At 36.6% G+C, this 27707-nt stretch overlaps 1 protein-coding gene across 6 annotated transcripts in view; it reads left to right on the top strand.

The window, feature by feature from the left end:
• Positions 1 to 2376: 2376 nt before the first annotated feature.
• The window catches only part of LOC308193401 (uncharacterized protein), a 272471-nt gene continuing 247140 nt past the window's right edge, over positions 2377 to 27707 (top strand). Inside the window, exon 1 of one of the 6 annotated variants that reach the window (XR_013949599.1) lies at positions 2377 to 2834. The gene's annotated coding sequence lies outside the window, so the exon portion shown is untranslated. The remainder of the gene's footprint in view (positions 2835 to 27707) is intronic. The other 5 variants (XM_080588096.1, XR_013949601.1, XR_013949600.1 and 2 more) reach the window with 5 other exon arrangements.

Raw genomic sequence — 27707 nt, 5'->3', positions numbered from 1 at the left:
AACTGCACACAGTACTCGAGGTGAGGCCACACCAGTGCAGAGTAGAGCAGGACAATCACTTTCCTCGACTGACTAGCAATGCCGTGCTTGATGCATCCCAGGATATGGTTGGCCCTCCTGGCTGCCAAGGCACACTGCTGGCTCATATTCAACTTGCTGTAAACCACAACCCCCAGATCCCTCTCTGGGGGGCTGCTCTGCAGCATCTCGTCGCCCAGTCTGTACGTATAGCCAGGGTTGCCCAGAGCTTGTGTTGTTCCTCATAATGTTTTACAACTGTAAGCCAGCTGAGATAGTACTATTTTAACTTTTCTGTTGCTTGACTTTTTTTTTTTTTTTTAAATTTTAATTGGGTAACCTCTGTGTTGGATTGTATTTTGGCATTAAAAGCTTCACCATTTACCTTTTTTGACTGTTGCTTTTTAAAGCAAGAGAAATAAAATTAATTGCCTCTGATCCCCCATAATGGTAATTACATAGTCCCAACTGGGACCTGACCAAGGATGAACTTCTGTTGTTGCTTTTTGGCTGGAGACAGTAAACAGCGATAATAGAGAAGTATGTCAGTTACAGTGCACTGGTTGTTTCCTGCAGCAGAGAATGAAATAAGATAGATGAATAATAAGATATGGTCTTATCATAAGAATGATAAGAGAATGAATAATTATTGCTTTACAATTACAGTGTAGCATTTGTAAGTTTCAATAACATTCAGCAAAGACTGAGAATGGAAAAAAATACCATAATTTCCATTGTTGTATATCTCAAATTGGTAAGTGTCTCAGAGAAAATAGTTGGCCTGCTATCTCTTTACTACTTGAGTCCTCATTAAAACATCGTTCTGATATTACAAACACAGTAAAATTATTAAAAACACAGCTTGTACACTGTATGACCTTAGAAGAGAAAATGAAGCAGTTATGGTAAAAAAGGGTGAGAATCATTAGGAAATGCTAGCATCCCAAAAGTGCCACTATCACTGCATTTAGAAGTAGTAGTCTATTTGTTATCTCTTTTAGTGTTCTAAATGGGAAACGGATTGAAAATGTTAATGTCTTTCTATATAAAAGCTATATACATTATACATTCAATTATTTCTACAGAGAGCACTAGGAAAAGACACTTTGAAAGTTGCTATTATATGTCTGTATATTTTATACTTCTATATCTCAAGAAGTTCTTCTTGAACTTCTGTATCTCTGGAGGAATTTCACTGATCTATAAAAAAAAAGCAAAACAACAATAGCAACAACAACAACAACAACAAAACAACATGGCATTATATTTAAATAGACCCCCCCAAAACAAACAAACAAACAAAAGCCAAACAACCACACACATGCATGCAAGCAGTATTGTTAAGTGCCAAATTAAAGTGTCATATTGAGTTAGGTCCCTAAATTCATGCTGCTGACTTGTAAATGTATTAAAGATTAATGCATTTTATTTAACTTTCTGATTTCCATATCCTCATTAGCAGTCAAGGAAAAATTTTTTTGAAGATGATTTTCTCGTATGGTCTATTGACTTCAACAATCCCAACCTGTAAGAATTCTCATTCAATTACAAGGCTGAGCAACAAGAATATAAAAAACACTGTCTAGGCTATGACCAAAGCTGAAATAGTTTCTTTCTCTAGATCTGTTAGTTTCACAGGGAAGCTTTTCAGGAAGAATATATAAGATGTAAATGACAGTTGTTAAACTTTCTGTTGGCATATAGTTTTCATAGAAAACACAGTAAGATACAGAGTTCTGAACAGTTTTATAGCTGGATTAAGACTTTACATGGTATAACTGCATGTGCTTTCAAATACATGCTCTTTGCAGAAGGTTTTGATTAGATAAGATCTATTAAATATATCAGTTAAAGGCAAATTTGATGTAGTAAAGGATCTGTTTAAATTCCACAAAATCCTTCAAATCATTGTGTAAATGAGACTGAAGTTCCATTGTCTTTGATCTCAGCAGCCTAACACTGAAACAAATTTTGGAGATAGAAGTTCTGTGAGATTTTGAAAATAATTCTGTTTTATTAAATTTCTGATTTAGGAATTTTCAAAACACTTACTCGTACTATATTCAGGATTTTCTCTGTGGTACACAGCTAGAAATTTACTTAAAAAGTGAAACATGAAAATTTTATGCATTTATTTGCCCTGGAGGATGGGACTTCAAACAAGGTAGGAAGTATTAATTACCAAATAAAGTCATACTGAACATTATGCTAGTCCTTCAAAGTGAAAAAAATCACTGAATGCCTGTTGTTAGCATTTGGAATCTGGTTATGAAGCCTGTGTCGCTCTCACCACAAGGCAGAAAATTATGTGTTTAAAGTAACTGAAACTTCAAATAGCAAAGTAAAAATACCCAAACCACGTCATCTAACCATTAAAAATACCCAAACCCCATCATCTAACCATTATCAGCCATTTTCTCAGGATGCAATTCTGAAGAAACCTCTATTTGGTTTCTGTTATTTGGTCTGTCCTGGTTCCAGTTAGGACAGAGTTAATTTTCCCTCATAGTAGCTGGTAGGGTGCTATGTTTTGGATTAGGATGAGAAGAGCGCTGATAACATGCTGATGTTTTAATTGTTGCAGAGCAGTGTTTACACCAGGCCAAGGACTTTTCGGCTTCTCGCTCTGTCCTGCCAGCGAGCAGGCTGGGGGTGCAGCAGGAGCTGGGAGGGGACAGACCCAGGACAGCTGACCCAAACTGGCCAAAGGGGTATTCCATACCATCTGACGTCATGCTAAACAATATATAGGGGTGGCTGGCCGGGGTGGGGGGGGCCGGCTGCTCGGGAATAGGCTGGGCATCGGTCAGCGGGTGGTGAGCAATTCCATTGTGCATCACTTGTTTTCTTACACATTATTATTGTTAATACTATTATCATTATCACTATTATTATTATTATTGTTATTATTATATTCCTGTCTTAATAAACTGTCTTTATCTCAACTCACCGGCTTCACTTTCCCGTTTCTCTCCCCCATCCCAGAGAGGGAGGGGGGAGGGTGAGCGAACGGCTGTGTGGTGTTTAGCTGCCAGCTGGGTTAAACCACAACATCACCTGATTACAATGGCATCATAAAAAAAATCAGTTTGTTTAATGTGGGTAATATCTGCCATATCCTTAGTCTCACCTCTATCCTACCTTATGGATACTTTATCTTTCAAGTTATTATGTGTATACCAGGACTTCAGTGGTCCAGATATTATCTTCTGACATGAAGAACTGAGATTAGTTTAGGTTTCTCTCAGCGACTTCACTTTGGCTACAACCAGACCTAGAAAATGGGCTGCACCTCAGTCCTGAGCCAAATCATCTTTAATGGACTAGATCACCGGACACAGTGGCTTTAGAATCGTAGAATCATAGAATCATCTAGTTTGCAAAAGACCTTCAAGGTCATCAGGTCCAACCATCAACATGACCTACTGAGTCCCACCATTAAACAACATCCCTTAGTGCTACATTCACACATCTCTTAAATGCCTCCAGAGATGGGGACTCCACTATATCCCAGGGCAGCCTATTCCAATGCTTTAAGTGTATGCAGCTGTTAGTGTTCTCCCATTACTTTGGCAGCAGTGAGTGCAATTTGTGAACTGTTCTCTCAGGCCACCTGCCCAGCCACCAGAAATAAAGCACACTTCAAAAAATAAAGCAAAATTTGAGGAATCTTGCGCAGAAGTCCCTAAACATTACCTATAATTCAGCAAGGTTGTAAAAATTCAGCTACCTATTACAGAGGCTGAGAAGCTGAGTACAATTCAGAGAGCATACTGGAAACAAACAGCATTCCAAGTAGGTATGTCAGGATGTGCCAGGGATTCTCAGAGAAGTCCAAATCTACAACATGCATGAGAACAGCAGGTCTTTCTGAACAGTGTCATCACTGAGCTGACCATTATTGTTAAGCAGTTATCAGTTAGGAGAGTGATATCAATGCAACCTGCACAGATATGCTAAGTGTAACACATGCAATGTTTCCTACAAGGAAAAGCAGTGAAACAGAGAGTAGTGACTGTACATCTGATGAAGTATCACTCTAACTGTTTGAGAAGGTAGGCTAGTGTCAAATGCTTTTCTACTTATGTCCTGCCTTGAAATAAAAGAGCAAGTCTGATGGAGAACCATTCCCTCTGCCAGCAATAGCTGAGGTGAAGAGGTATTTCAGAGAGCACTTGTGCTGTCATGTAGGATTTTGCACACACGTAAGCTGGCTGGCCTCTTCTGTTGGTCTCCTTGAAGTTGAACATTTCAGGCTTGCTCCTGACTTCCTCAGTATTGTTCAACTGGAAGGAGAGAGATGCTGTAGTATAAACCACGAATGCCTTGCTTGTCTTGGATGCAACTGCCATAAACAAATAAGAGTTGTGAAACACACATGGTATCTAAAGAAAAGGACAAGATTCTCTTCAAAAAAATGGGAAGATTCTGTTTTATTCAAAAAAAAAAAAAAAGAAATCCCACTAATAAAAAAAGAATTACAGATACAGTAATTGCTAGCATGGCTTTATAAGTTTATTATGAAATTATTTCAATTGCCATTACCCTCTCTGAAAGACCCACCGCTGTCTATAATTCAGATGCTCATATTTAGATTTTTGACATGATTTTTGTTTCTTTTTCTTCATTACTGGAAGTATTTGCATTATAACAGGATCTTTGCTTTTAAGAGTTCATCAGCTCCTGCCACTTAGATCCCACTTGAAGTCATAATCTTCTGTTTATAATTTCATAATTGTTTGCAGTAGAGGTGATTAAAATCTCACAAACATAACATTATGTTGACTTCAGGCAGGTAACAAGCAGCAGATGAATTCTTAAGAAATAAAAATGTTGTTTGCATGTAAATAGTCCAACTAGTACAGAGTAAGGGAAAGAAATAAATAAGTGGGACACATCCTAATTTAATGCTTTTCCCTGTTTTCTAATACAAAACACTATCCCTTTAAAACCTCTACATTTCAGAACCTTGTAGAGTTACATCTTCCAGTAGAATAACTCCCTCCTCTCTTATGAAGCTTTGCTGTTTTCCACTCTAGATACATTGCTCTAAGCACAGACAAAATATTAATTAATGCATTAATTAGGCCCAATGAACTTTCCTGTGCATTAATTGACATACAGTTCATAGCTCTTCTAAACATGCCAGTATTTGAATTTTGCCCTTGCAGGAACACAAGTCATTGCAATGTCACCACCAGGTACATTTGGATATTCTAACAGGAGGTGTTGAAGTTAAAAGTTTGTGCTGTTGTCTGTGTCCCTGTGTGGTATGCAATATTAGCTCTCCCCGTTTCTTCCACAGAATACAGGACATAATTGCTAGCTATTGCAGCCTCTGCATAAACACCTGGAAGAAGATGTTTTATGCAGGCAATCAGGGCTCATGCAGCTATTTACAGAATCCTGTTTCTGACCCCTGTCACTCACTGATGCTTGCCATATGCATCCTGCTGGGACTAGGACATGCTTCACACTACGTAAGCAGGTAATACATGGAAATTCAGTACATATAGTGTCCATTGATGGGTTAGGCAACCAATTCAGAATTCAGGGTGACTTCTTTCTAAACATACAGGCATCTTCAAATGACAGACTGCATCAAGAAAGATGTAATTTTATATATTTAAATTGGTGAACACCAAGAAAATTAATTTCCTTCCTCAAAGATCCCAAAGGATCTTGTATTCCAATGATAAGTAATTATCTGTCAAAAACAGTAAGTCTAGAGATATGTGCCACTCTTTTTTGCACATAGTGCTTCTTTGAATTCATTGTAAGATGTCCTGATCCAGAAATTTTATTCTTAAATAGAAACATGGAAAATATTGAAAAACAATGGGACATTTTGTTTTCACTCCTCAGTCATAGTTATTTTGTTTCATATATTACTTCCAAGGAAGAACAGGACTGTGAAAACATGCCACAGCACATTCATGAAGGTCCAAATGTCTCGAACACTGACAAGCTTGGGGAATCAACCACCTCTTCAGGAAGGCTGTTCCAGTATTTGACCACCCTCACAATAAAAAATAAAATAAAATAAAAAAATTGCTCATATCCAGTCCAAATTTACCTTGGTGCAGCTTTGTGCCATTCCTGCATGTTCTGTTACCAGGAAATAGAGACCAGCATCTCCCTCTCTGATTCCCGTCCTCAGGAAGTTGTAGAGAGCAATGGGGTCTCCTCTCAGCTTCCTTTTCTCCAGGCTGGACAGCCAGTGTCCTCAGCCTCTCCTCACATGACATGTCTTCCAGCCCTTTTACCAGCTTAGTTGCCCTCCTCTGGATGTTTTCAAGTACCTTAACATCTTTTTTGTGTTGTAGAGTCCAGAACCGCACACAATATTCAAAGTGACATAGCATCAATGCTAAATATCATGAGAGAACTCTTTTGACTGGCTGTCTATGCTGTGTCCAAAATGCTGTTTGCCTTCTTGAGCAAACCCTTTGAGTTCTACCATTTAGCCAGTGTATTATAGACCTGTTCATCTCACAGCTGGGCAATTTGTCCACAAGAGACAATGTCAAAGACCTTACTAAAATCCACAAAGATTATGTCTGCTGCCTTCCCTTCATCCAGCAAGAAAACGTATCATAGAAGGAGTTCAAACTACTGAGGTGGGACTTTCCCTTGATGAACCCGTTGACTATGCTTGATAATAGCTTTGTTCTTTAAATGCATTTTTTATCCCCCAAGACAATCTTCTCCATAACTTTTCAAGGTTCTGAGGTTAGACTAATAGGTCTGTAGTTTCCTGGGTTTTCTCTCATGCCCTTTTTGTAGATGGTATAATGCTGGCTAGCTTCCAGCCATCAGGGACCTCCCCAGATTCCCACAACCTTTGGAAAATTGTTAAGAAGGGTTCAGCTATAACATCTGTTAATTCCTTCAGCTCGCTGGCTTGAATCCCAACAGGTGCCATGGAGTTATGAATGTTGAGTTGACACAGCTGTTTCCTTGCAATTTTGGTGACCAAAGATGGAAAGTCACTGCTCCACCAGTCATGGTCCTCCAACTCTGAAGTCTGGACAACCCATTTCTTTTAAATACTGAGGCAAAAAAAATGGCAATAAAAACCTCTATCTTTTCCTTCTCCTTACTTGTTATGTTAGGTGGCCACCTGCATCAAGTGTATGATGTTTTCCTTTGACCTCCTTCTGCTGTTGATATACTTGAAAAAGCCTAAACTGGGCTTTAGCTTTTCTTGTTTCCTCCATGCAGGTGTGAACTGCAGTGCTGTACTCTCCCTGTGAAGCTAGACCTTGCTTCCAGAGGTCATATATTTTCTTATTCTGCCCTAGATCCAGGAGGAGTTGCCTGTTCATCCAGGCTGACCTCCTGCATCACTTGCTTGACTTGTGGCACAGTGGGATTATCTGCTCCTGGGACTTTAAAAGTTAATTCTTGAAAAGTGACCAGCTCTCATGGACCCCTAAACCTGTTAGAGCAGATTTGAAGTGGACACTGCTAACTAGCTCCCTGAGAAACTTAAAGTTCGCTCTCTGAAAGTCTATGGTGGAAACTCTACTGACCTTTTTTCTACTTACACCAAAAATTTTGAACTCAGCTAATTCATGATCACTGTGGCCAAGACAGCCACCTACTGTCACCTCTCTCACAAGGCCTTTCCCATTCTCAAACCGCAGATCCAGGAGGTTACTTTTCCTGTTTGATTCGCTCAGTACCTGTGACAGAAAATTATCTTCAACAAGAAGGAAGAAGAGGTTGACAGCCCTGTATTTCAATAAGATGCCACTTCAAGAAGAAAAATTTTGGGGAGGTAAATGGAGACTGAAAAGGGTGAAGAGTTTTTCTTAATTAATGAGAACAATAGTGCACAAACTGTGGTCATAAAGATACCTAACCTCAAACATCTTAGAAATAGAAGGGGTAAAACATATTGGCTGGAGCTTTGTATGTGAGAAATGTGAAAATGTGTGGCTGTTTGATTTTGTAACTAATTTATTTATTTTGTTTAAATGTTGCAAAACTGATATTGGGACATGCAGGTATATGCGAGCACTAATTAAATACATATACAATTTTAAAAGGAGTACATGTAAAGGTTTTCTAGATATTGATACATAAACTAAGGGTTTTCCCATTTACAAAGTGCTAGCTTATAAAGAGAAAAACAAAAAGCTCTAATTTAGTTGGACAGATTTGCACTCTTTGAAAGTGTGAAAGAAAGGGTAAGAAGGAAATGTCTCCTTTGCAATCTGTTTATGGCTTTGGGACTGTGCTTTATCTTGACAAATAAGATAAAGCTCATTTGACAGCAATCCACTTATTCTTATCTTGCTAGCAACTTAAAAAATGAATTATTTATCCTCAGTGTGAATTTTTGTTTACTATTCTAAAGTCTACTGCATAGCCTTCTCAAAAATGTATCCAATGCAATAAACCAAACTTAATTCAAATTATCTCCGTAAAACTGGCATTACCAAAAATCATAAACATTCTATGTACTCAAAAGCTTTCATGAGCTACTCACATGTCTCATAAATGTATGAGAGTTACATAAAACAGAAATATTTCTCTGCTTTCTTTCAGAATCTTTTAGATTTGAGGAGTGGTCAGTGAACTCTCAAACTTTGCTAAACCATGCAGGAATTTTCCTCTTCATGTGAAGTCTCCATATGATCTTATTTGAGCCACATGAAGCCACAAATACATTTTAGCTTGGACCATATCACTCAGGTGTGTGAACAAGCACAATCACCAGTCCTAGATCTACCATATTATAGATGCCATTGTACCACAGATTTTATTCTTCTAGAAGGATTTAGTGATGAGTAAAATAAACTCTGCCATTGATAGTCATATTAATAAAATAAATAAATACTACAAATAATTTATTTCTATAATAAAAGTGGTGCTTTGCAAAAACAACATACCTATAGTCTATTTAGAACTGTTTAGAACTGATCCAAAATATGAGAGCAGACAGTTTAAAAAGAAGTACAAGATTGCATGGAAAAGCTAATAAATCTTGCTAAGAAGTATTTCTTGCTTCTTAGTAATATTGAACCATGTAAGTTTTTTTTTCTTTTCTTTTTTTTTTCTGAAGAATTCATTTCCTTCTTCATACTTTTCCTGTTGCTTATATATATATGTATAAATATTATATACCAGTTAAACATTAGCATTTCTTGAATGAAAATTAATTGTTTAACACATGTAAGGTCAAATAAGTCAAGTTACAGAAAACTCTAGTCACCGCTTTTCAAAACTCACTACTCTAACGTTTGAATATTTGTAACTACATTTTTTCTAGTTTTTAATTTAATGATGTCTGTTAATGCAAGCTTTCTCAAATCAGTTGTGTCTGTGCAGAGAGTGAAAGTGAACAGTCTCAGAGCTCAGGAGGAATGTGATTTGGAAAGGTATGAGCAACTGAGAGGGTCTGTCATGGGCACAGCATTTGAACACTAAAGTGGCGGCTATCTTTCCTGCTACAGTAAAGGGAAACTGATAACAATGGTGTACTATAAAAAGCAAAAGAACATTTTTCTTTGTCAAAAAACCACACCTCTCTGGCAGTGCTGCTAATGCTGCTACAGTACACTGGCTGAGATTCACTCCGCCTTTGAACTCCACTGTTACAGAATTTCAATTAAAACTGAAAACCACACAAAGGTTGTGGGCACAAAGAATACCAAAAAGAGACAAGACATTCATTTCCTTGTTTTTTTTTTTTTTTTTTAAATTTATTTATTTATTATTATTATTTTTTTTTAATTTTCTTGGTCTGATTGGGAAATAATGACCTAAGTTTGATGGTGGGGGCTCATGTATCTGTTGTTTAGGTCAATTTTACCTCATTAAAGAAAGAGAACTGCAACAAGTTCTCCCAGAACGTCAGAGCTGCCATTCAAAAGAGAAATTCTTACTGGGGTGCAAAATACCTCCAGTTCCTGTTTCACTCTATTTAAAAAAAGAAAAAAATATATTTGAAGCCTGGGGGAAGAGTACAATTTAAGAGAGATTTTACCTTATGCAATGGAACCAACAAAACCTTATGTATGCTGCAACAAACTGCTGTACCTGCAGGGTGCTCATCTACTATGAAAGTCTTCTATTATCTCATTCTTTACAAGAATGAAATGTGAATATAGTTCCTTATAGTTCCAGAAACCATTACACTGATTGGATTGTGTCTGGAAGCAACAGAACGTCTTTTTCCACACAATTATTTTCAACAGACTGAAAATATATCACAGTCCTCATAGGTGCCAATGGAAGGTACTCAAGTTTCAAAGACTAAATGAAAAACAGTAGCTCCAGTAACCTTTTGAAATGTTCTAAGTGGAGAGGAAAAAATATAGCTTTTTAATTGGTTAAAAATATATCTATTTTTCTTTGTATTACTATTATTATTTTTTTCTGGAAATCAGTGATGCAAGTTATTGGTATTGATTGTAATGAGATCACAGGTTTAACAAACATTCACTCATAAGAAAACAAATGCCTTGTGATAAAAGTATGAGAGTTGTGGGGTGATTATTGATAACAAATTGAAATTTGACAAGGAACACAAAATAATCACAGTGATACAAGATATATTTTCTTGGAAATTGGTTTTATTATCATCATATAAAATAATGTTCTGAGATATCTGTGTTCTGTATGAATCTGTAATTTTTTAACGAAACGGGAAACATATATTATCACAGGAAAAATGTGTTGGAAAAAAGGCTGTTTCAAATCCACTAATGAGGTGTATGTGTTTTTGTGCATATATGCATATATGCATAACTGCATGTCTATAAAGGTATTCATATGTTTAGGGAAAACTTTTGAACTGGTGGAAAATCGAAAGAAAAGGAAGAAAACATAGTTTGACCAAAAAGCTGCTAGTTACATTTTCTATCTCCTTATTCATTATATCAACATTTCAATCATATTTTGTTCACTACTTTCTTCTTTATGTTGTCTAAAACCAATTCTGTAATTCATTCGGGCACCTCATCTTTTAATGTCATTTTAATAGACCTTGTCGCGCTTTCATGAAGCAGTAAAAGCAAAGGTTGCATAGTAAAAGAAAATTGCCTCATTCTTACACTGAGTTTTCTAATTACTGTATCTAGTACCACCATTGGATGCTTGGAGAAGGGAAAAAGAGAGAGGAAATAGAGACCATTATTAATCTATCTTTACTGGTAATTAAGGTCTTCAGTTTCAAATTGATTTTTCAGTTTTACATGCCTTGAAGTCAGGTGAAACAAATGACAGAAGAATCTCAGCTGCATACCCTGGCCCATGGGCAAGTCACTTCAATAAAAATGTAGCCATTTTATGAAATTGCATGAAAGAAAAGGTAGGGCTGTCGACCTGTGAACACACTCAATAGAATTGGCCTTTTGGAAGGACTGGAGTGAAGATTCAAATTGCTGTAGTATTTTCCTGTATAGTTCTGAAATAAGAGTTGGGAAGATGGATCTCTGCCTTTATGAGGAAATACATTAACACTGATTCAGAGGGAGGATGTCAGGCCAGCTTGCTGACCATCGCTCCTGGGGTAGATGTAAGGGCAGGGGAAATGCTTGAGTTTGTGGAATATTTGCCACTCCAGCTTTCCTCTTTTCACCATTTATATTATACAGAAACCCAGCATGTACTTAGGGCTTTGATAAAGATTTGCACAAAATTAAATATATGAATACATTATTGAAGGAAGGCTTGACAGGTGATATGAAGAGATTAAAATTTATTAATGTTTGAGAACTATTGATACTTGCTGTTTAATCTAACACTAAATTTGATCACAGTCCTTTGTTTTACCATGATTGCCTGCAGAATGTGAAAGTCACAGAATACACACTGCACACCTGCTTTTTTTCCCCCCCAAGTTTTGCAGCCTGTATTAGCAGTTGCATCTTTCGTCACTTTCATATGAGACTGTGTCAAAATGAAGATAAAGTACGACATAAAAAATAATTAGAATATAAAAGGAAAAAAAAAAAGAAACCAGATCATTTCTAGGAAAACATAATTTGCAATCCTACAAAAATAAAAATATAATTTATTTTTGTTCTCTTAATGCTCTTAAAAGAGAAGAATTAATCCCAATGAGTTTTTTCATCGTGTGTAGAGATCATAGTAGAATCTATTTTGATAGGGTAACCTCATCAAATTATTCTCCACTGCTGTGATTTTTTTTGTTTTTTTTTTGAAGGCAGCTCAATAGCATTTGACTCCCAGTTCCCATTAGAATTTAATGAGAGCTGGGTCTCTAAGTCCCCCAGATTCCTTTGAAAATAACCCAGCCCATGATAAAATAATACAGTTCTGTGCATCCTTAATTTTTGACAGTTTGTTCGTGACTGGAATATTGATTGCAACAACTACTGCCAAGCACACGGCTCCCATCATTCTTGCCTGCTTTTCCATTATGTCATAAATAGATCACACAGCTCAATAGATTATACAAATAAACAGAGCTGGACTAGCATGGGTTTGCAGGAAAAAATAAAAGACTAATAATAATCAAGAATCTAAGCTCCCTGGACAAGTTAATTGTACGATTTTTAAATGCTCTGGAATGAATAACTTCAAAGAATGAATAAGGAAAAAAACAAGGCCAGGTCCAACAGCAGTAATTAGATTCAAGACAAAAGTAAGCCCGATTGGAAAGTTTTAAAATGTTTGTGTTATGCAAGAAACCTGGCAAGTGTGTGGTACCAAAAATGGGAGATCAATTAAATCTTTGGAAAGGCACAAAGATGTGCAAACAGAAACATTTAGTATCCTGCTAAGCTGAAAATACTTTCAAACTAAAATGAGAACTGAGGTGACTGAATAAGCAATAGGAATAAAGGAAGGGAACTGTCAAAATTAAATATATTTGAGACTGGCTTGAGTGAAATTTTAATCCTTGATTTCATTTTCTTGCATGTTTGTACATTTGTTCCCAGCAGTAAAAGCTCTATGACATTTGACAAAAAGGTAAGGAAAGGAAAGGAAAAAGTGCTGATGTTTCAGCCTCCAGGCTCGCCATAAAACTTACTGGAAAGCAGAATGCAAGGTTGTTTTTGCATGTCCTACTGCAGCTTGTCATGTTATTAAAAGTAATTTATTTCCCAAGTCTTTTGAGAAAGAACTGGGAATCAGGAAGATCACGTTTGGGCATCAATCATCCATGGAAACAAAGCAAAGCAAAGCAAAGCAAAGCGAAGCAAAGCAAAAGAAGCAAACAAAAACCAAACAAGCTCTGCTCAGGAGTCATAGATACAACATTACACCAAGGTTAGGTTAAGTATTCATTTTGCTAACAGGCCGCTAGCCCAGCAGGTCTTGCTCATATGCAACAACTCACCGATCTCAATGGATAGGACTGGTGTGGATTCTTGACACCTCAGTGAATAACTGATTTTTTTATTTTATTTTATTTATTTTATTTTATTTTTATTATTTTATTATTTTATTTTATTTTATTTTATTTATTTTATTATTTTATGAATTTAAATGATAATACTATCTAGAAACCTATGAGGAACTTGGACTTCATTTTCTTCTCAGTGTGTTGGACCTGCTGTACTACTGAAGACCCAAAATTTTAGTCCATGTTCCTTGAGCACTTCTAATGCAAGGAAGAGGAAGGATAAAACTGAGATACAGAGGAACTAGGTGTCCAAGGCGTGAATAGTATGTCTAAGGGCAGTTTAAATCAAACTTGAGTCTGTTTACACAGTCTCAAATTACCCTTCTGGTTTTAACATATCAGGTGAGGCAAAATTAGTCACCCTAGCAAACAGGAGTTTAAGTACAGCTCTGGCATACCTGCTGCTGAAGTGTGTGTGTATGTTTGAAAGCTGTTGTGGCAGAGGAATGTTAAGCAATGACTTAAAGACTGATGAGGTAGTTTCTAGATGGTAATGAGGAATTTCTCGCCAAAGCAGGTAGCTTAGCAACAAAAAAATATACATGCACCTGTTAGAAAAATATAATGAATACCTAATATCATAGTGTGGACAGATGTTGAATTGACCTCAAGTCCAAATGGGAGCTCAAAGACAGATGGGGGCTTATGGTGAATGCACTTGATAGAGTAGTTGGGGACCTAATATCTGGTGGATAGACAAAGCAGGAACCTTTGGATGGATCTACATATAAGGACAAGGATTAAATTATGGAAATCTGAAATGCTATCTTCCAGTGCAGTTGCATTTCAAGAGTCTGATGACTTGAATGGAGAGTGTCTGTGAAATGGAAGATTAGTTTCTACTTGTGAATTAGTTGTAGTTGTTTGTAATATTGTGTTAGATGGGGAGCATTAGTTTGGGAAGGTGATCAGGAAGAGTAGTTAAATTTTCACTTGCATCACAGAAGGCGTGAAACAAAGTATGGCAAATTCTGCAACACTTTGAATATGCTTCCAGAAAAGCTTTTGTTTTGTTTTGGTTTGGTTTGTTTGTTTTGTTGTTGTTGTTTTATTTGTTTTTTCTTTTTTTTTCGTTTCCCATGCAAAGGTAATGTCTTTCCTTGCAGAAGAAATACTCCTGTGACCATTTATAGTCACTGCTAAGTTCCAAGGTTGAAACCTTGGAAAATCAGAACTATAGAAAAGTATGTGCCAGAACAAATAGTTCCTCTGATCCATCTAACCAGTAATAATTTCACAACTGTGGATTTATGTGTCCTTTTTATATACTTCTGGACCCCTGCATGATGATGGTTCTGGTCTTGCAAGCTTGCAGCTCCTGACACCAGAAACCCCTACTGCTGGAGTCAGAAGAGCTGTGAGCAGACGGAAAGGTCAAATGGTACAAAGTAGCTTGCAGGTTCAGAGGCCTGGCTGCAAATACTCTTACCTTAGAACAAACACAAATTTATTTAGAAGTACAAGAATCTTCTAAAATGAGTTCATAGCTCTCTTTTAACTGTTTTAAGAAATAACAGTATTTTTGTTTCTCCAGTTATTTATTTGCCAGAACTCCAGAGCATACAGGCATGCTGCATAATTTGAAAAAAGATTAATATTGAAAAACAAACAAACAAAAAAACCTTTACCTCTATATCTGCATAATGATTACATTTAAAGAAATAAAACAAAATAGAATTTAAAAGCTCAACCTCACGATCAAGAAGATTTTCTTAATCTTTTGCTACCTGTATTCAAACAGGCCCAGCTGAAGTATGATTGCATTGGCTTGTATTTTTCTGGTACTATATAAACAAAAGGATTGATTATCATGGAAGTATTATAACGTGGCTGATACAATATACAATATACAATTCCTAAAAATAATGACCATCATCTCAATACTGCACACAGAAAGAAACCCCCTTTTGACTAACTTCAAATTCACCTCAGCATTCTGGATTTTGCAGATTTACCGCAGACACCCACAGAATTGTATGTGTTTGACATGAGAAAATGTCTGAACGTGAGGAGCAGCCTGAAAAATATGGCCCACACATCCTCAGAGAGTAAAGCTAATATAGGTACACTGAATGAAAAGGACAAAGATGGAGAAAGAGAGATGAAAATAAATAACACCAGGAAAAAAAAAAAGCAGTGTCATTTTCCCTCTCTAATAATTTGTTGTTGGAAATATGTTTAGTCAAAAACTATGCAATAATAATTAACAATCTACTTCTAGATTCTAATGTCATTATTCATTTTTAGAAGTATCTGATACAATGATTATTAATGAGTTCCATATTTTTCTAATAGCTTTGCTAACCCTGTATTATGACTGCTCATTTATTGACCTTCTTTTTGCCATGTGATTTGATAAACTTTGAATTATTAGCATTTAAATATGCTAACAGAATATTGAAATCTCATAATACAATGTTGTTTGTAGCAAAATCATTAATGTGATAAGATACAGATCAAAAGGAGTGTTCACCAAAGTGAATACAAATGATACAATATGGAATTAATATGAAAAGATGAAACACTGTGAACAATAGACTTCCATTAATGTATTAGTGAGCATGTTAATGACAAAATCACTAAAGGATATGACAGAAAGTCTCTACTAAGAAAAAAAATAAGGAACATTTCTCAGAATACAAATACATTCCTAAATGAGGCAATTTAAAGGTTGATGTGGATTTTTTTCCTGAAAGTGTGTGTCAAATTTATTCATTTCTCAAAAGCACTAGTTTATGTAAATAAACAGATAAATGGTCTTGGTAATAAGCAGCATTCTAAACACTACTTTCAAGTCATCATACAAATTAATTTCCTCTGGACTGATCAGTCATTCAGGGATTAAGGCAAATTTATCCATGCAGGCGTAGTGTATTGAAATCTATGCCAGCCATTCACAGTTTAAGGGCTTCTAGAACATGCATATTCTTTCAAAAAGAGCTTATTAGGAATTCTGATGATGAAGCATCTGCTGGTCAGGGTAATCCTGATGTCGGTAATGTAGAAGGACTTGTGGACATGAAGAACAACGTCTTTCCAATCCAAGCTTGATTACAGTGAAAGCTATTAGCTATTCTAGTGAACGGGGAGGTCTTTCATTAGTGTTTTATTAAAAAAGTCCAGAGTCTCAAAATTTGGCATTGTCCACTTGCCACAGTTATACTGTGCTATCATGAAAATTGTGATACTAACATCAATTTCCTGATCCTTTTCCCCAAATAAAATAAAAAAATAAAACATGGAGTATACTAATCCATATAATTAATGCAACGTTTCTTCCTCACAACCCTTCTCTGTAATTATCCTCAGAAGAATTCTGTTTGGCTCTAGATTTTTGTAATCTTTAAAATCTTTATAATCACAACATCACTATGACAGATCTACGACAAGTGTAGTTGCAACTTAAAACAAAAACAGTATATCTCTTGTAAGATGTATATAGGCATGAATAGTTATAATAGAAGGTCATATACAGACAACCATAAGGATAAAGCTCATTCCTACTTCTACTTTCTGAAATATAAATATTCTTATCTCTAAATAACTGAAAAAAAAATCTGTACAAGAAAAATTATATTGCCCCTTCTAAAGGCGTCTGTCTTTTTCAGTAGGAGAGACCAGTGCAGCAAATAATTAGATGGAGACATAAAAATTGTTTTGTTTGCATGTGTTATTTCAGAGAGAAAGGTAGGTAAAACAGATTTATTCTGATAAAATGAGGCCATTTCTTGTACCAGGAAATGCATAGTTGACAATTGCACTTCAGTTACAGTGAAGATTTTCAACATTGCCAAATGTCACTTCATATGAAATCTGAATTGGTTTAAAAAAAATATAATGTTTGGTAACAATTTATGGTTATTACTGGAGAGTTTTACGTTCCATAGTTACATTAACTTAAGAAGACTCAAGAAAGTTGTATAAGACAAGATCAGGAAGAAAGTCAGCAAGAAGAAACAATAGATGCTTATAAATGATTGTTTAACTGCAAATCAGTAACTTTACACAAAATCTATCAACCACTATCAGGTAAACACCTGGTATGAATTATCCAAGGCTTGAGGCTGAGAAAGACTGGAAAATTACATGAAAATTTTTAAATGCAAGAAGCAGCTCTGAGAGAAAGAGAATAAATTCTCTGGAGCTGTGGCACACAACCAGTGTGTGTTTTTTTGTATATTGCCAGATACTTAAAAGAAAAGAAAAAAATAATAACAAAACAAAACAAAAAAACCTCTAAAGATATCTCAATAAAGAGGAAGGCCTGGTATATTTCTTTTTGTAATAGAAATACTTTGTAATGAATCTCAACTTCACTCAGATCTTTGGAGACAGGGACTTACAAATACAGCCTGGAATGTTTGAAAATACCTAGTCTCTGCTCTTTTGAGGGCTAGTGTTCTCAGTTACAAATCAGTGTGGTTGTGGAAACTCTAAAGTACAATTACTTGAACTTTGTGAAATAGGCCAATAGCATGAACAAGAAAAACATGAAATATTCACTTTTTAATAAAGAAAAGTTATTTTATGATTCAGAGGTCATTTACAGAAATTGTACAAGAGTACAGTTGGAAAACATATTGCAAAGAAAAAATTGCTCATAAAACTGTTAGAAGAAGGTCTTGATTTCTCAAGTGGAACAGAATGGTATGGTTCTGGACAATATATATTTATAAAGATTTAAAAATAGAAATTATTCCTAAAGAGAAGAATGAATGAAACCTGTTTTCATATGTATTCATACCCTACTTCTTTTACACACACACTGCCAACTTCATAATTTTTCTTCTGTTCCCTGGGGCACACACCCCTGAGCAAGCAACAATATTAGCAGTGGGTAAGCTGCTACTTCAGGTGTGCTCCCTGGCCAGCTTTGCTCCCTGTTGCTCTGTGGGTCAGTCTACATCTCCTTTGGGCTGGGCAATAATTCCAGATTTTTTTGCATCTAATTCCAGACTTTTTTCACAATTGTCATGGTAACTTATCTTTCAGATTCCAACCTGTGTTTCAGATGGTGGATTGGTGGTTTGGTGGATTACAAATTTGTTACTGGGGGAGGTCAACAGACAGAATGAACAATGAAGAATATGGAGCTGTTAAAGCGGGGTCAGAGGAAAGCCACAAAGATGATCAAGGGACTGGAGCACCTTTCCTACAAAGATAGGCTGAGAAAGCTGGGGCTGTTCAGTCTACGAAAGAGAAAACTCTCAGGGGAACTCATTGCAACCTTTCAGTACTTGAAAGAGACTTATAAAAAGACGGACAGCAACTCTTTGCTCAATCAGATATTGGCAGGACAAGGGGGAATGCTTTTAAACCAAAAGAGGGGAGATTTAGATTAGAAGTTAGGAGGAATTTTTTTACTCAGATGGTGGTGAAGCATTGGAACAGGTTGCCCAGAGAAGTTGTGGATACCCCATCCCTGGAGGTGTTGTTCAAGACCAGGTTAGATGAAGTCCTGAGCAACCTGACCAGGGTGGCATCCCTGCCGATGGCAGGTGGTTGGAACTAGATGATCTTTTAGGTCCCTTCCAACCCAGGCCATTCTACGATTCTATGATCAAGCAAGCCTTATTTCCTTAGAAAAAACAGGCTAAAAAAAGAAAATATAACTAGTGAAAAGTAAACCAGAGAATGACTGATTTTTATCTACAATAATGATCAAGAATTTATTAGGACATATCATTACCTAGGACTGTAGTACTAGTCATGTACAAATGAACCAGTCGGTGAGTGGCATATAATTGCAGAAAAATAAGTAAAGTAAGTATGGTAGCAGGCCAAGGTAAACCAGCACTGAGTGACCTTTGTGAATGAAGGTAATATGAGATAAACATGAACAGTTGCAATTCAATTAAGTATTAAAAACAAACAAACAAACAAAAACCACCACCACCACCAACCAAAAAAACAAGCAAATTATAAAGCCACTGATCTCAAGGAATTGTTCTATCTCTTCATTGCTTTACTGAAGTGATATAATTTTTAAAATCCTGTGTGCTTGAGTCAGCTTTTCAATGGTAACAAATAGAATTGGTGGCCCAGATTCTGAGATTTTTTTTTTTCCCCCACTATTGTCATAGATAAATGAGTCCCCTGAAATCATGGAGTTATCCGGATTTGTAGTGTAAAAAAAATCCATCCTGTGGACTTCTTACACCAGTATCTCTCCTTTATCATTGTTGCAGTGTTATAGACTGGCATTTTCTTGTGATTTCTCCTTAAACCAGAAAGATGACAGAAATCTGTTAAATACAAAACATTAAAAGTCTACAAACAAATCTTATCAACAGAGTAACGGATTAAACAGTGGGAAACAAACAAACAAAAACACAAAATCAAAACAACAACACACAGTCAGAGCCCTTGTTTGTTTCTGAATCTCTTAGTCAACCTGAAACAGTCACAGAATGGCCAAAGTTGGAAGGGACTTCTGAAGATCGTATAGTCCAACCCTCCTGCCAAGCAGGATCACCTAGAGCACACTGCGCAGGATGGCATCCAGGTGGGTATTGAATATCTTCAAAGGAGACTCCACAGACTCTCTGGGCAACCTGTTCCAGTGCCCTGTCACCCTCACAGCAAAGAAGTGCCCTCTCATATTCTGCTGGAACTTCCTGTGCTTCAGTTTGTGCCTGTGTCCTCTCATCCTCTCACTGGGCACAACTGAAAAGAGACTGGCCCTATCCTTTTGACACCCTCCCCTCAGATATTTATACAGTTGGTGAGATCTCCCCTCAGTCTTCTCTTTTCCAGGCTAAACAGGCCCAGCTCTCTCAGCCTGTCCTTGTACAACAGGTGCTCCAGTCCCCTAATCATCTTAGTAGCCCCCCTCTGAACTCGCTCCAGTAGTTCCATGTCCCTCCTGTACTGGGGAGCCCAGAACCGGGCACAATACTCCAGGTGTGGCCTCACTAGGGCTGAGTAGAAGGGGAGGATCTCCTCCCTTGACCTGCTGGCAACACACTTCCAAATGCACCCCAGGATACCACTGGCTTTCCTGGCCACAAGGACACAAGTTGACAGAAGAAAAAATAAATAAAATAAAATAAAATAAAATAAAATAAAATAATAAAATAAAATAAAATAAAATAAAATAAAATAAAATAAAATAAAATAAAATAAAATAAAATAAAATAAAATAAAATAAAATAAAATAAAAAAGCAACCCTAGCCAATATAGAAAACTTTTTAAAGTCCCAGTATTGAAAAGCTTTAATATGGTTGGTTATTGCTGCTGTGTATCCTTTGCAGTTTTGGAGGTGCAACCATATACAAGCATGTAGATACATGTGTAGAATGCAGAAAAATATTCTTTCTTATTCCTTTTCAATAGCAGTAATTCTAAGTGTGGTAGATACTCTTAGTATATGTGCTTTTATTTTCTATTTTTTTTTTAACGGAAACAAGACATTCAGTATGCTGTCCATTTGAGCAGTTGTAAGCAGCTATCTTCTTGTTCTTGTTCCTGTTCTTGTTCTTTTGTTCTTGTTCTTGTTCTTGTTCTTGTTCTTGTTCCTGTTCTTGTTCTTGTTCTTGTTCTTGTTCTTGTTCTTGTACTTGTTCCTGTTCCTGTTCTTGTTCCTGTTCTTGTTCCTGTTCTTGTTCCTGTTCTTGTTCTCCTTCTTGCTCTTGTTCATGTTCTTGTTCTTGTTCTTGTTCTTGTTTTTGTTCTTGTTCTTGTTCTTGTTCTTGTTCTTCTTCTTCTTCTTCTTCTTCTTCTTCTTCTTCTTCTTCTTCTCCTCCTCCTCCTCCTTCTTCTTAATAATAATAATAATAAATACCAATAATTTGTTTATTTTAATTAGACATAAATAAACATATTTTCCAGTTTCCATGCCTAATTTACTGTATTTTAGAATAAATTATGGGACAGTTCCTGTCATTGAACGTATTTTCCAATCTCATGTGCTTGTTCATGGTCTGTAGTTGCCATTGAACTACTTCAGAGCAACAGTTTGCTGAAAGTGGAGAGTCTCGGGGTTTTCTTAACTCAAATAAACATCCACTGTGCTCTCATCATTTGATAGCATGTTTCAAATTAAAATGATAAATCTGAAATATAACTTGGTTGTAAGAGAGACTGAAATTTCAATGAAATTGTTTGTCATGTTGCTACTAATCCAGTGCTGCCAGTTACAATCTGCTAGCTAAGGGGTATTTCTAGAATGCTCATGGTGTCTTGTACTTTGCTGATTTTTCTCATTCTGTGTATTTGATCTACTATAGCTGGAAGTACTTAGCTGAGAGATTCACAAAAAGAACACATAGCATGGGGTGAGTGACCTGTGAAGTCAGACATGAAAGGTTCCTGTTTGGATATTTTTCAATGCCATTTCAGTTGAATCTGAGGCATCACTAGCTGTGAGATTGCACAGCAGTCATTTTGTTTTTCTTCATAGTAGCTAGGCAGATTTATCAATTTCTTTTTCCTCATTCTTTAAGACTTTTTTTTTTTTTTTCCCTATGGTTGTTCAAACAGCAGAGGAAAGAAAATGTAATATTGGAATCTGGAAGACAATTTAATTACCAAACTCCTTTTACAATTGGTGTTCTGTGAGGACATTCACACTACAGAGGTGCTTGAGGTTGGGGTACAATATCAGTTTAATGAGTATTTTGGCAAGTGGAAAGCATTTACTTCCAATCCTCCCCTACCCCTCTTTCTTGTCTTTTCTTTTCTTTTCTTTCCTTTTTTTTTTTTTTTTTTTTTTTTTTACTTTTTTCTTTTTCCAAGCAAAAGCTGTGCAACCAAGTGGAACTGAAGGTTAAAGTTTAAATACAGTTTGCTGTGTCACCTGGTTTTGATCTAGAGCTCAAGCGTGTGACTGGCAACACTCACTGTCACAGCAGGCATATCTGGTAAGAGGGGACAGAGCAACATTTCTCTTTTTATTTCTCAAATCATGAAAGGTGTGAGATTGACAGCTTTGGAAAAACAAATTCCCTGTTTTACTCACAAAGGGAAAGGATGGCAGGACAACCATAATACAATCTTCTCCCACAGTGTTTTGCCCATTTGTTTCAGGCCTGCTTTAGCTGAACTGTTTGGAGGGGGTGAGCTCACTTTTTCTTTTGACCAATTCAGTCTTTGTCCCACTGCTATGACTCCCCACCAGGGTGCCAATTGTGGTTGCTGTTTTTTCTTGGGTAGTTGCCACCTGTCCATTAGAAACTGGCCAGGCACCAGGAGTTCACTTCACATCGACTGCAGAGTAGAAGTCATAGGCTGAAATTAACATTTTAGACACTGGTTCCATACTTGAAACAGCAATTTAGTTTTGAAAGGCAACGTATCTCTTCTTCCTCAATTACTTATTTATACAGTCACTGTGTATTTGAGCTAGATTCATTTGAATAATCTCTGTTTGTTGTAAACTTTCTCTACACAGTTAATATTTTTATTTTTGAAGAAGTATTAAAGTTCTGAGGTGGATTAGGATACATTTTGCTACAGGCTGTAAAAAACTTGGTTTGTCTTCCTCATCTGACAGAAGAAACTTGCCTCTGGGTCCTCTGGTTGGCTTAAGGGTGTCTGCTACCATACAGATCTCAAAGCACAGCCTGACTCAAGGAATTTGAAAGCCCTTAAAACCAATCTTAATAAACATTGAGAAAACGTTATTATTTTATTGAGGTACCACGACTGAGAGAGTGGATACATGAAAAGAAAAATAAATCAGTATCTGACATAAGAATAAATGTAAAGATGGCCCAGAGCATGAAAATGAAATGAACAACTAATAAGTAGCTGGTCAATAAAAATGGAGCCGAGGTATGTTTTTTTTTTTATGTTTATTTTTATTTATTTATTTTTCCCCCTGTTTTTTTTCCTCAATTTATTTATTTTTCCCCACCAGTTGCCCCTTTTAGTACAAAGGAACATTTTAGGGGATGAAATTTTTGTTACTGTCTTCCAGAATCTAGTTTGTGATTTACAGACTTGTTAAAATTGCACAGCTCTTTCCATAAGGTCTATGGTCATAGCGGTGATTTTTCTGTAAGTCTGCATCACTGAAGGTGCTGTGATATATAAGGGCATTGGTAATTTACTGTACTGTGGACATCCAGAACAGATATACACTAAATCTACCATTGTTCTGTCACTGAGAATAGGTATGATAATAGTATAAAAATGCATAAGCCAGGGGATAAAATTAAAAACAAAGAAACAAGCAAATAAAAACCTACACAAATAAGACATATATGGACAAATACAGTCATATTATTCTCAGTTTTAGTCAGTAAAAGGAAAAGAACATGAACTGAAAGAAAAAATAACGTTAGCAAAAATATATTTTCTCATTATGGAAGATGGAGATAGGGACTTTTTTTTTTTTTAAACTTTTTTTAAAAGCCAGCGATTTGTGATGATTTGTACTTAGGGAACTAAATCCACTGAAGGGCATGGTGGCTTGAAATACCTTGCTTTGACCAGTGCAATCCTCACACCTGTGTGAGGTACTGTTTCCTGAAGAAAGTGTCTAAAATTCTACACTGGAATTGGATATTCATTTGACAAAAATGAATAAATATTTACTTGGGTAAACACTGCAGAATGATGTGGGGCTTTGAGAAGACAGATCAAAATTTTTCTTACCTCATTAATTATAAGAAATTTCTATTGTGTATTTAGATACCGGTGTTATGATATTTTCATGAGTGTTATAAAACAGACGGTGAAAGACCACTGGAAGGGTGAGTGGGAACCCCCTTTTTTTCTTCTCTCATAAATGAAAGTCCAAATCTGTTGTTTTAGTTGCTATGTTTAAGGTTATACAGCTGCAGTCAGGTTTTCAGTTAGAGTATGATCTTTCAGGTTATGTTTTTCATTTCACTTTTTAGCCTTCTTAATTGCAACAAAGTTGTCCTAATCAAGAAAGAATATCTTGTTTGCTTACTCTAAAAGTTCCCACCCAGTCAGCCCACCAGTCAAGGTCTCAGCACTGATATTGATTCAATGTTTGACATCTCTAATGAAAAAAAGGCATCCCAAGGGAAAGACGTATCCACAGTAACTACTCTTAAGACTGAACTAAAATGTTTTATTTTTCTTTCGTTCAGACTGTGCATTACTTGTGCTTTTTAGTTGGAAATCTGATCCTCGTAATTTAAAGAAGAAAATTCTCACTGCAGTGATAGCAACTGGTTAGTTCAGAAAGAAGCAATGTTTAAGATAGTCATTTCAATGAGATGCTGTATCACCTTTCCAAACTACATATTTCCTTAGAGCACTCATCACACATGATCAAATGTAATGTTTTGTCAGTTTTTAGACACTTTGCTATTAGAGTTACATCTTTTACTTCATCAAACTAAGGCTCTGCTGAAGGACAGATTGTAGATTGTACAAATAAACATCGGTTGGAATGTTTTTAAAGAGCAATTGTTTACTGATTGAAATAGAAAAACTGTTGCTCATGCTTGGAGATCAAATTACATGCTTAACAGAATACAAGCTACATAATTCATTTAGTCATGACTCATAAGAAACATCAGGCTGTATCTTTTGATGTGAAGAATTGCAGAATGTCTTGTCTTTATTAAACAGAGAAATAGCTGTCAGATTTTTCTTAAAAACAGTGCCGCTATATATAGCAATCTCATAGCCATCTATGCAATCCCTCTAGAGCTGTGAAGAGGATGATCAGTAACATTCATGTGTTAAAGGTATGTTTATCATTGTATTATTCAGGAATGTTTTGTTTTAAGTTGAAGTGCTATACTTAAACTCTACCTGTAATGAGGGAATTTTCTGCCACCCATTTTGGGTCAGTGGGTATGGGACATGGAGCAGCCATGCAAACATGCAAAGTGGGAATTTGGTAGATCTTTTTCTCCACACAATATGAAACATGAAACTGAGCTCTTCAAAAAAAAAAAATAAATAAAATTGGATGTCTTAGGATTTATAGGATGTATCTGAAAGGACTGAGAGGTTGCAAAGTGATATCAAGTCAGATGAAAGGTCAGCTGAGCTGAGACTCCTGTCAACATCTAACAGGAGTGGACTTAACAAAGGAAAGCACAGCATACAGGGATATTTGTCCTCAGATTACTCCTGCCATACTGTACCTTGTGACTCAAGAACTTGATGTCAGGTATGGAGTCTCTGTCTTTTACAGTCTTTAGTGACCAATGACACAAAATTATCTAATTGCCAGCAACACTTGGGAGACCATAAACAGATGAGGTGGGGTCTCACCATAGGGTTGCATGCATGTTGATATTGACTCTCATATATGTTTCTCAGAGAGCCCCAAAATATCAACACAGAGGAAGGACTGAAGTTTCAGTTGAGGCTGTTAAGGGGGACACATTGAGGATTTCCTCAGAGTACTTTTCCTACCCATACTTTTTGATAAATTACTTAATATTTTTCATTATACTTTTATATATGTGGTTAATAGTATTGCTTGTGTCACCAGAGTTTCTGTGACTTAATAGACAATAAATACATTTGACTATGACATGCACATAAGATACATAAAAATACATGAGGAAAAAATTGACCAATTAAAATGCATTTTCTTGAAATAGGTCTACCTGGTAAGATACAACTGGAATTGACAGTAGTGATGTACTCAATGAAATAGCATTTCCAGTGCTGTTAACTTAGTCATTGTAAAGGGATTTTCTGAAGATCTAGAGTATTGTAATCCTATGACTCCAAAGAGATGTTAAATTAAAAAAATAATAAATCTATTTTTCAAGACTAGGAGAAAATCTTGAAAACTTGATCTTACATGTTTCAAAATTTGTAAAATACGTGTAGTGAACTCCAGACATCTATCTATTTTTAAAACAATGGACTATTTTCTATGAAGTGGGAAGAAGGAAATTGGGATTCAGTTGGAGAATCTTGATCTCTGTGATTCATGAGTAGCACGGTCTGACCTCATAGTTGACCTTGCTTTGAGCAGGAGGTTTGCCTAGAGACCTCCTGAATTATACTGTGATGTTGTGATTCTCTGTTTCTGCAGAAACAAGACAGGCAGTGCGTAGATCACTTGGGTGGTAATATTGACTGAGTAAAAGCCCAAGATCCCATAGAATTTTGTTATCAAGCCTAGAAGATATACTTGGACATTTTCAATGCTTTGGACATATTATTTATTCCTGTTTGTAAATTTTTATTTGCATTTGGGAACAAACTCATATCAGGTTCTGAGGTCCACTTTCTAGTTCATTTACCATGGCCATAGAAAAATACAGAGGGACTGATTAATGTGACCAAATACAGTATACAGTTATATACAGTACCTTTGTCTATTCTCATGACAGTCATCTTAGATCACCTGAACCTATCGAAAAATAGGTGCTTTGGGGTATTCATGGTATAAATGGTTGTTCAGGTGTTTAGGCAATCATTTAGTGTAAGACAAATTTCTTGCTAGAAAGTCTGTTTTTTTCTTCTTCTAACTAGCTCAGAAGTAGAATCGTATCATTCCTGACCTAGATATATTATGGTTTCCCCCCCAAAAAAGATGGGTAAGAGAAAGTACTGAAAAAAAACACTGAATATTCTATTTGCATGCTGAAAATAAAGGGAATGAGCTTGTGGCTGTGTTGCAAAGGAACTGCAAAAGCCTTTGCATGTTCCAACCAGTAGGAAGGAGCTGAATCTTTATGTTCACAATACCATACCAATGTATTTCTCACTCACCTACACCTTCTTCTTTTAGCCTATCATAGCAGAAAAAGTTTGCGTGCCTGAGACCTGCAATAAGGTATATGCAGATCTTTCCATTTGCCAAGCAGGGCTACATCTGTTGCAATGAAGACACATTTGCTGCAGTAGAATATCTGCTTCCAAGGCCAGGGAAGGTAAGGGAAGGTAAGGGAAGGTAAGGGAAGGTAAGGGAAGGTAAGGGAAGGTAAGGGAAGGTAAGGGAAGGTAAGGGAAGGTAAGGGAAGGTAAGGGAAGGTGAAGGGAAGGTGAAGGGAAGGGAAGGGAAGGGAAGGGAAGGGAAGGGAAGGGAAGAGAAGGGAAGGGAAGGGAAGGGAAGGGAAGGGAAGGGAAGGGAAGGGAAGGGAAGGGAAGGGAAGGAAGGGAAGGGAAGGGAAGGGAAGGGAAGGGAAGGGAAGGGAAGGGAAGGGAAGGGAAGGGAAGGGAAGGGAAGGGAAGGGAAGGGAAGGGAAGGGAAGGGAAGGGAAGGGAAGGGAAGGGAAGGGAAGGGAAGGGAAGGGAAGGGAAGGGAAGGGAAGGGAAGGGAAGGGAAGGGAAGGGAAGGGAAGGGAAGGGAAGGGAAGGGAAGGGAAGGGAAGGGAAGGGAAGGGAAGGGAAGGGAAGGGAAGGGAA

The sequence above is a fragment of the Anser brachyrhynchus genome, assembly GCF_964034855.1.
Source record: "Anser brachyrhynchus genome assembly, chromosome: 3".
Classification (NCBI taxonomy): Eukaryota; Metazoa; Chordata; class Aves; order Anseriformes; family Anatidae; genus Anser; species Anser brachyrhynchus.
The sequence above is the reverse complement of the archived record's forward strand: the minus strand, read 5'-3'. Positions and strand labels throughout refer to the sequence as shown.